We start from the raw sequence: 8,705 nt of genomic DNA, 5'->3' as shown, positions 1-8,705 counted from the left end.
TGAAGTTGTAGGGTCGGAATAGGGAAGAGGAAGGAAAAAGCAGAATGCAGAAGGAACAGGATGATTTGGTGAAGTAAGGTGAGCTGAGGTGAGGTGTGGTGAAGGAAAGATGAGTGGAAAGGGAAAGAAGGGACAGGGAGAGGGTATGTCAGTAACTGGATATAATAATAATGATAATAATAATAATGATGATGATGATGATGATGATGATGATGATGATGATGATGATGATGATGATGATGATGATGATGATGATGATGATGATGATGATGATGATGATGATGATGATGATGATGATGATGATGATGATGATGATGATGATGATGATGATGATGATGATGATGATGATGATGATGATGATGATGATGATGATGATGATGATGATGATGATGATGATGATGATGATGATGATGATGATGATGATGATGATGATGATGATGATGATGATGATGATGATGATGATGATGATGATGATGATGATGATGATGATGATGATGATGATGATGATGATGATGATGATGAAAAAAAAATAATAATGATAATAATAATACCCAGCGTAAATGGGAACCATGACTATAGATTAATACAAAGTTCTCCAAACCCAAGCATCCTAGGCTGATCAGTTGGAAAGATGGAATCATGAAAACAAGAGAGAACAAGACAGAACAAGACAGAACAAGAACAAAGAACAAGAGTGTGTGTGCGTACGTGCGTGCGTACTTGCGTGCGTGCGTGTGTGTGTGTGTGTGTGTGTGTGTGTGTGTGTGTGTGTGTGTGTGTGTGTGTGTGTGTGTGTGTGTGTGTGTGTGTGTGTGTGTGTGTGTGTGTGTGTGTGTGTGTGTGTGTGGTGACTGACACCATGCATACGAAAGTTTTAGTATAAGCTCATTTCTTTTATTTTTTGTCCTGTCTTGTTGCATTATTTGCAAGGTGACTAGAAGTGGCATGACACCATTTCCATAGTTTCATAAATTCTTTCATGTTTCGTAAATATGAAATCATCGGTAAGCAAATTCCACGTTCAGCTACGCGAAGCTTCAAACTTACAGTAAATCTAAATAAAGTACAATTGTTACGCAACAAAAGGCTTTGGTTATAAGAAGTGACTATCTTGTTTTTAGTGACCGCATTAGAAATATTACATCAAAAGTTGGTAAACATTGCTGTTTGCAATATTTGGCATCAACGTAAAATTTTGTTAAAACCATGTGAAATGAATTATTGTTTGTGTTTTTTGCTGATGTTAGAATTTTGCCTTTTGATTGTGTGATTTTTATAACGACTAGAATAAAGGCAGAAATGACTATTATTTGAGTAATTTTTTTTTTCTAAAATTTTACACTCATTCAATCTGACATGACTTACAATTCACATTTACATTTTTAAAGGCTCATCCAGTAATTAAAAGATAGTAGATAATAATAAGTTCCCAGCAATTTCGGTTGGCACGTGAACATCTTGTTGCAATGAAGATATGCTGATTTTGGCACGCGCGGTTAAAAAAGTTGCCCATCTATACCGTAGCATATTCCCAACATCCAGATTTTGTCAAATGATGAGTAAATTAAATCTTTCATTTTTTTCCACAGGAAATATTCTAAAATATATTCAATTAAACATGGTGAAAATTTTCTTTCCCAATGTTGATGGACGGATAGTTTCGAGTTCCTTGTCTCTTTTTATTACATTTTATTTTATTTATTTATTCATTTATTTATTCATTTATTCATTCATTTATTCATTCATTTATTCATTCATTTATTTATTCATTTATTTATTCATTTATTCATTCATTTATTCATTCATTTATTCATTCATTTATTCATTCATTTATTCATTCATTTATTCATTCATTTATTCATTCATTTATTCATTCATTTATTCATTCATTTATTCATTCATTTATTCATTCATTTATTCATTCATTTATTCATTTATTCATTCATTTATTCATTTATTCATTTATTCATTTATTCATTTATTTATTTATTTATTTATTTATTTATTTATTTATTTTCATTTCTTCTCTTGTGCCATTTTAAGTTTCCAGCTAGGATATTAAATCTGACTAGTACTTATCTTATTTTTCGCCGATTTTTTACTTTGTTAATTTAAAGTGAGCATATCATAAGAGTGAGTACTTGACTGGCTACGCCACAAACTGCGACATAGTGATAATCTACCCGCATTACTTGATAACATCAGTAATAGCGACGCATTTGATGACCTTATCAATGGCGATTTGTCATTTGTTTGGCCCTATTAAAACAGTCGAGTTTTTCTTTTTTACAGATATCAGCGGCCGTGAATATTCGCAGCAATCATAGGTATCACGGCTTCGAATGCGAGATTAGATTGGCCTTCACGTGGGCAGGAGGATCAACTTAAAATAACGTACAAGACTGAGGCACGATGCACCAGCGCGGTGACTTCCTATTTCGCCAGTTTGCATTTAACCAAATTGTATTTTGTCAAATTGTGTTTTGCCAAACTGTTTTTAGCTAAACCTCTGTAGGTTACGTTAGGTTACATCATGTTATATTCTGTTACGTGTGCCTAGCATAACTTTGGGGGTTTGGCGAAATGGTGGAATGGGAAAGACTTGCATCCAACGCGTTTTCCAAACCAAGGGTGGATATGTGTTCTTAAAGTTGTGCCTTGATAACTCCAGCGGTTAGGCACACTAATTCATCGGGATCTCCAGAAAGACACTTTGGGAGGGAAAAAATGTAACTTTATGCTTCCCATAGAGAGACACGAAAGAAAACTATGACACACATCCGTCCTCTCGGAATCAGAAAAGACTACAGTTTATCATTTGGGTTTAATCTTTCGTCCTTCTTTTCCTTACGGGACTTATGGAGTAAAAAGAGAGAGGAAGTGTCAGGTTATCCCGAAATTAAGCCTGGGGAGTTGTTTAGTCATTTAGTTGGTCAATTACCGTTTCACACACACACACACACACACACACACACACACACACACACACACACACACACACACACACACACACACACACACACACACACACACACACACACACACACACACACACACATGAAATGGGATAGTAGAAATAAAATGGATAGTAGAAATACAAGAGGACACGGAAAGAAAATCAAGAAAGACAGTTACAGAAGGGACCTGAAAAAGAACAGCTTTCCCCACAAAATAATAGACATCTGGAACAAGTTGGACGAAAAAGTGGTATGTGCAAAAACAATTCATGAATTTAAAAACAGTTTAGATAAAATGAGATATGAAGACGGGACACCACGAGCATAGCTCTCCTTCCCTTAAAATATAATTAGGTAAATACAACTAGGTAAATACACACACACACACACAAACACATACGCACGCACTTACACGCACACGCCTCGGTGGCGGATTGGTAAAGCACTGGCCTCACAAGCCAGAGTACCAGGGTTCGATTCCCCGGCCTGTTGGAGATAAATTGGGTTTGTCCCCTTTCACGTGTAATCCCTGTTCACCTAGCAGTGAGTAAGTACGGGACATTAGTCAAAGAGTTGTGACCTTGCTGTACCGGTGTTTGGTGTGTGAGTGGTCTCAGACCTACCCAGAGATCGGCAAATAATGAGCTCTGAGCTCACTGCCGTAGGGTGGTGTCTGGCTGTCTCGACAGAGACTGCAGCAGATCCGAGGTGAATACACACTACTGTGGATAGCAGCCATACCAATGGGCAACCTAATGCGAGAGCTCAGGAACCAGATAAATAAGACCCTCTGCACAAGGGTCACAGCACTAAAAAAAAAAAAAGAAGAAAAAAAAAAGGGAGAAAGAGGGATACTTGATTACTCTATGAATGTATCCAAGAAATTCATAGATAAGGAATATTACTAATATCTGCGGGAAGAATAGAAATCACAAACTCAGATATATAACTGAAGCAAACGGTCAAGAAGGAAACAACAGACTTAGTTTTCCAAACAGAGCAACAGACAAACAGATTGAATTTCTAGAAAATGTGATGGAAAGGTTATAAGCCCTCAAATCACAATATGTATTATCAAATAAATAAGAATAAACGAAAAAATTTATCAATCAGAGTGAAACCGATTCAAGTAGGTTTAATCAAAGCAAAGCAGGACAAAGCTGATACTCGTAAACCATAAACGTTCTAACATGTACACAAACACGCGCGCAACATATCTCCTCCTCTGTGTCTATAGTGAGTGGGTGATCACAATTTAAACCCAATGTTTCAGATTTATATCGGAGTCGAGTGTGACCTTTCTACTAATTTCACAAAACGTTTCAGCACATCCATGACCATAGAGTCAACAAAGGAGTGACCTAAACCAAAAATATTTAGAGAATTCCAAACAAATTGCAGTTTCAATTGAACCAAAAAAACATGTGAGATAGTGGGAAAATCTTTACCCGGTAACATTTACCTATAGTCTGTTCATTTTAACATGGTTAAGATTTATTAGATTTAGAATACTAATCACTGGGTTAATAGTTTTGAAATAAACAATAACTGTATTCCAAAAGGCCTCTTCTCCCTTATATTGGACACAGCCCCCGTCCATCCCACTCCCATCTATCATCCATTTGCTTCCCTTCCATCTTAGTTCCTCGTGGTTGAAGGGTCATCCCTGTCTCCTGTATATTCTCTGGGACATAAGTTATGTAGTAAGACACAGCACATCGACAATTAGGCCAGCCAATTCTTTTACATGGTGACCCTCCGTTCTCGTTCTCTCATGAGAAAATTATTAGAAGATGAGAAAATCCCTTCGGGCCGCGTCAATTTATGGTTCATTCTCAACCATTCTCCACTCACATCTATTCTTTACCTTCTCCCTTCCTAGTTCAACAGACAGTCCCCTTTAACCCAAGGTCCTCTTCATCCATCCATCCATCTCATTCTCGGCCTTACCTTAAATTTCAATTCATTCACCTCTGCCTTCCACACTCTTTCTACTAATCTTTCCTCACTCATTTTTTCCACGTAGCCAAATTGTCCAAGTATTCTTTCATCATCAATATCTGCCAGTTCCATTTCCATCACAGCTTTCCTCCTCACCTCCTCATTTCTCACTCTACCACCATCTTTGTAGCACCCACCACACTTCTCAAGCAATTCACCTCAAACACATTTAAATTTCTTCTTTATGCATCCCTTAGATTCCAAGTCTGCCCCATGCAGTGTTGTGGGTTCAATTACCTCTTCATATGATCTTCTCTTTGCATCCATCCCCGTATACCTATTTCTCGTGAGACTCTTCATTCTCCCAAGACAGTTACTTGCTTCTCTCAATCTACAATTTACCTCCACCTCCACTCCTCCATTTCCTAATACATGTGACACTGAAAACTTAAAAAATTTCCACTTCCTCTCATTTAAGATTTAAATCTAACTTACTGCCACCCTCAACTCTTGTACATCCCATTACCTTGCTTTTACCTACTTTTACTTTCAAATTCCTCCTATCGCATTCCTTCCTACACTTCGTCACTAACTGTCTTAGACCTTCCTCTGACACAGCTACAAATGCAGTGTCATTAGGAAACAACAACTGACTTACCTTACACTCCCCCAACTCTCCCCAACCTCCCTTGCCCATCACCATCACCCTTCCATACCACCCCATCCATGCACACATTGAACAACCATAGTGACAACACAACACTGGCGCAGCCTCAACTTTACCTCAAATCACTCACTCTCGCCCTTCCCAACCCTGACACAAGCTCCACTACTTTCGCAAAATCTTTTGACTGCCTTTAGAAGTTTCCCCCTATCTATATACCCCGCCATAAACCTTCCATAAAGAAAAAGAAATCCTTTTTAAAAACGTTTTTGCATATCTGCTTTACCACTAAAGTTTATCCATGTACTCTCTACCTTTTCTAAGCCCACACTGTTCTTCATTAATTATTCCCTCTGTTCTTCTCCTAATCCGCTCAATTAACCAGATGCCTTTCCTCTAAAACTACCACATTCACATTTGTCCCCTTTTCTCTTGTAAAACGGAAATTAGACAAACACTTCTGCAGCCCTTTGGCACACTTTCTGTCCTGAAACACAGATTAAACAACCACCCTTTGTCAGATACTCCGCATGACACCCACCATCCAACCCGGCTTCATTATCAGTTTTCATAGATTCCAAGGCTCTTTTTATCTCATCTCTTCCTATAGCCCTGGCATTTTGCTCTCCCATTACAGCCATTTTCCTAGCTCCTACTGCAACAATCAATCCATCCCTATACCCCTACACATTCAATAACTCTCTACCCATCTTCCCCTTACCGCCTTCATTTCCATTAACATCTGTTCATCTACACCCTTTACCTTTTCCTAACTGACTCGCCCCTTTACTCTCTTCAGTTTCTTCCAGTTTTTTATTCTTTTCGAATTTTTCTGTCAACGTCCTACTCAAACTTTCATCTACTTATCTCTTTGCCTCTCTCACCTTTTGTTTTACTTCTCTGTAAAGTTTTCCTCATAGATCCTCTTATGCCTTGCCTTCTCGTAGAGTAAACATAAAGACAGGAGGGTTCCTAATCCCATCACTCTATCCCACGAAGCAGCCTCTTACAACACACCTGGTAAATACGGTGGCAGAATTCTACTCCCACCCTCCACCACGAGGAGTAAAAGTGGTAAAGGATATTTTCAAGGGATCAGGATAGATGAGGAACAGTTGTTGTACATAGGTAGCGTCATTCCTCTATGAGTTTAGATTTTATCCAAAAATATGCAAATTATGTGTCTCCGGTCCGTAGGGGCGCCCAAAAAGTTCCTAAAGCACTGGTTGCATATTGTAATGTAGTCAATACCCCAGTACGGGGTACTGGCACTAAGAAAATACGTGGACATTAGGGAAAAAAATGGATTATCAACATCTCATCATTTGGAACCGACTAGTTATCAACATGAGTGAAGCCAATCATCACCATTGTAAAGTAAACCTTGAATATGTTACTGAAAAGAGGCGATGTTCGCCAAGACCGTCCAATATATCAAGTAAATCTATGAATAACTGAAAATTAATTAAAAAAAAAACAAGAAACTAAATATTATAAGATAAATTTGGTCTGGTAAACCATAACTAACTCTGGTAAACCATAACTAAACACACACACACACACACACACACAAAAGTAGATGGATTAAACATCTGAAAGAAAATAATATACTGAATCCAAAATAATTTGGCTTTAAACAAGGAAGATCCTGTACCACAAACTTGATTTGTTTTTACTCGAGACTAATAGACATAATGCAAGAAAGGGATGGATGGGTTTATTGCGCTTTCATAGATTTACAAAAGGCATTTCATAAAGTGCCACAAAAAATACTAAGAAAATTTGAAATAATAGGTGTACAAGGAAAGTTATTGAAATGGATAGAAGATTTCTTGAACGGGAGAAAAATGAGGGTGGTGCTTAGAGGCAAAAACTCGACCTGGGAAGAAATTATATTAGCTCCGATAATGTTTGCCATATATATAAATGACATGGATGAAAGCGTATAATGTTATATGAACTTCTTTGCAGATGATGCAAAACTAATAAAGAAAGTACAGGAAAAGACTGTGAATCACAAAGAGACACTCGGACAAAGTCTGGGAATGGAGCCAAAAGTGGGAAGTGAACTTCAACATCAAGAAATGTAGTATAATGGAGTTTGGAAAAAGTGAAAATAGGAATGTGTGCTTTGGGGCTATAGGGAGAAGGATGCCTAGTCCTAATCCCCGTCCCGTTTTTGTCGCCTTTTACGATTCAAGTGGGAAGACTTGGTCTCAGTAGTCTTTCCCACCACCACAGGTGACCTGGCTGTTCAAATTATACATGGATGTTCAATCTATACATGAATGGGGTGGTGCGAGAGGTAAATGCAAGGGTAGTGAGTCAGGGATGGGGGATGGTTAAGGAAAAAGGAGAAAAGTGGGAGATAAATCAGCTGTTGTTTGTGGACAACACTGCGCTTGTAGCAGAATCAGAGGAAGGATTGATGAAGTTAGTGACAGAGTTTGGGAAGGTATGCGAAAGAAGGAAGTTGAAGATAAATGTGGGTAAAAACAAGGTGATAAGATGTACAAGAGGAGAAAGTGGCAGTAGACTGGAAGTGAGTATTAGGGGAGAGAGACTGGAGGAAGTGAGTAGTTTTAGATACTTGGGTGCGAATGTGGCGGGAAAGGGAGTGGAGGTGAAGGTAGAATGTAGATTGAGAGAAGCGAGTAAATGCCTTGGTGGATTAAAAAGTGTAATGAGAAAAAGCATCTGGGAATGGATGCTAAGAGGAGGTTGTATGAAGGAGTGATTGTGCCGACAGCACTGTATGGGGCAGAAACATGAAACATAAGAGAGGAAGAGAGAAGGAGTTTGAATGTGTATGAGATTAGGTGTCTGAGAAGTATGATAGAGGTTATTAGGCTGGATAGAGTGAGAAATGATGAAGTGAGGACGAGAGTGGGGTAGGAAAGGTAGTTGGGAGATAGGGTGGATGAAAGAGTATTGGGATGGTTTGGACACATAGAAAGAGTGAGTGAAGAAAGACTAGTAAAAGAGATGTGGAAGGCAGAGGTGGAAGGAATGAACATGAGGGATCGACCTAAGATGAGATGGATGGATGGGGTAAAAGGGGCATTGGGAAAGAGGGGAATGTCTGTTGGGGAAGGATAGGAGAGGACAGAAGATAGGGGTGAATGGAGAATGGTTGTGGATGG

This window comes from Oratosquilla oratoria, chromosome 11, assembly GCF_046742065.1.
Source record: "Oratosquilla oratoria isolate Oo_2021 chromosome 11, ASM4674206v1, whole genome shotgun sequence".
Taxonomy (NCBI): domain Eukaryota; kingdom Metazoa; phylum Arthropoda; class Malacostraca; order Stomatopoda; family Squillidae; genus Oratosquilla; species Oratosquilla oratoria.
The sequence above is the reverse complement of the archived record's forward strand: the minus strand, read 5'-3'. Positions refer to the sequence as shown.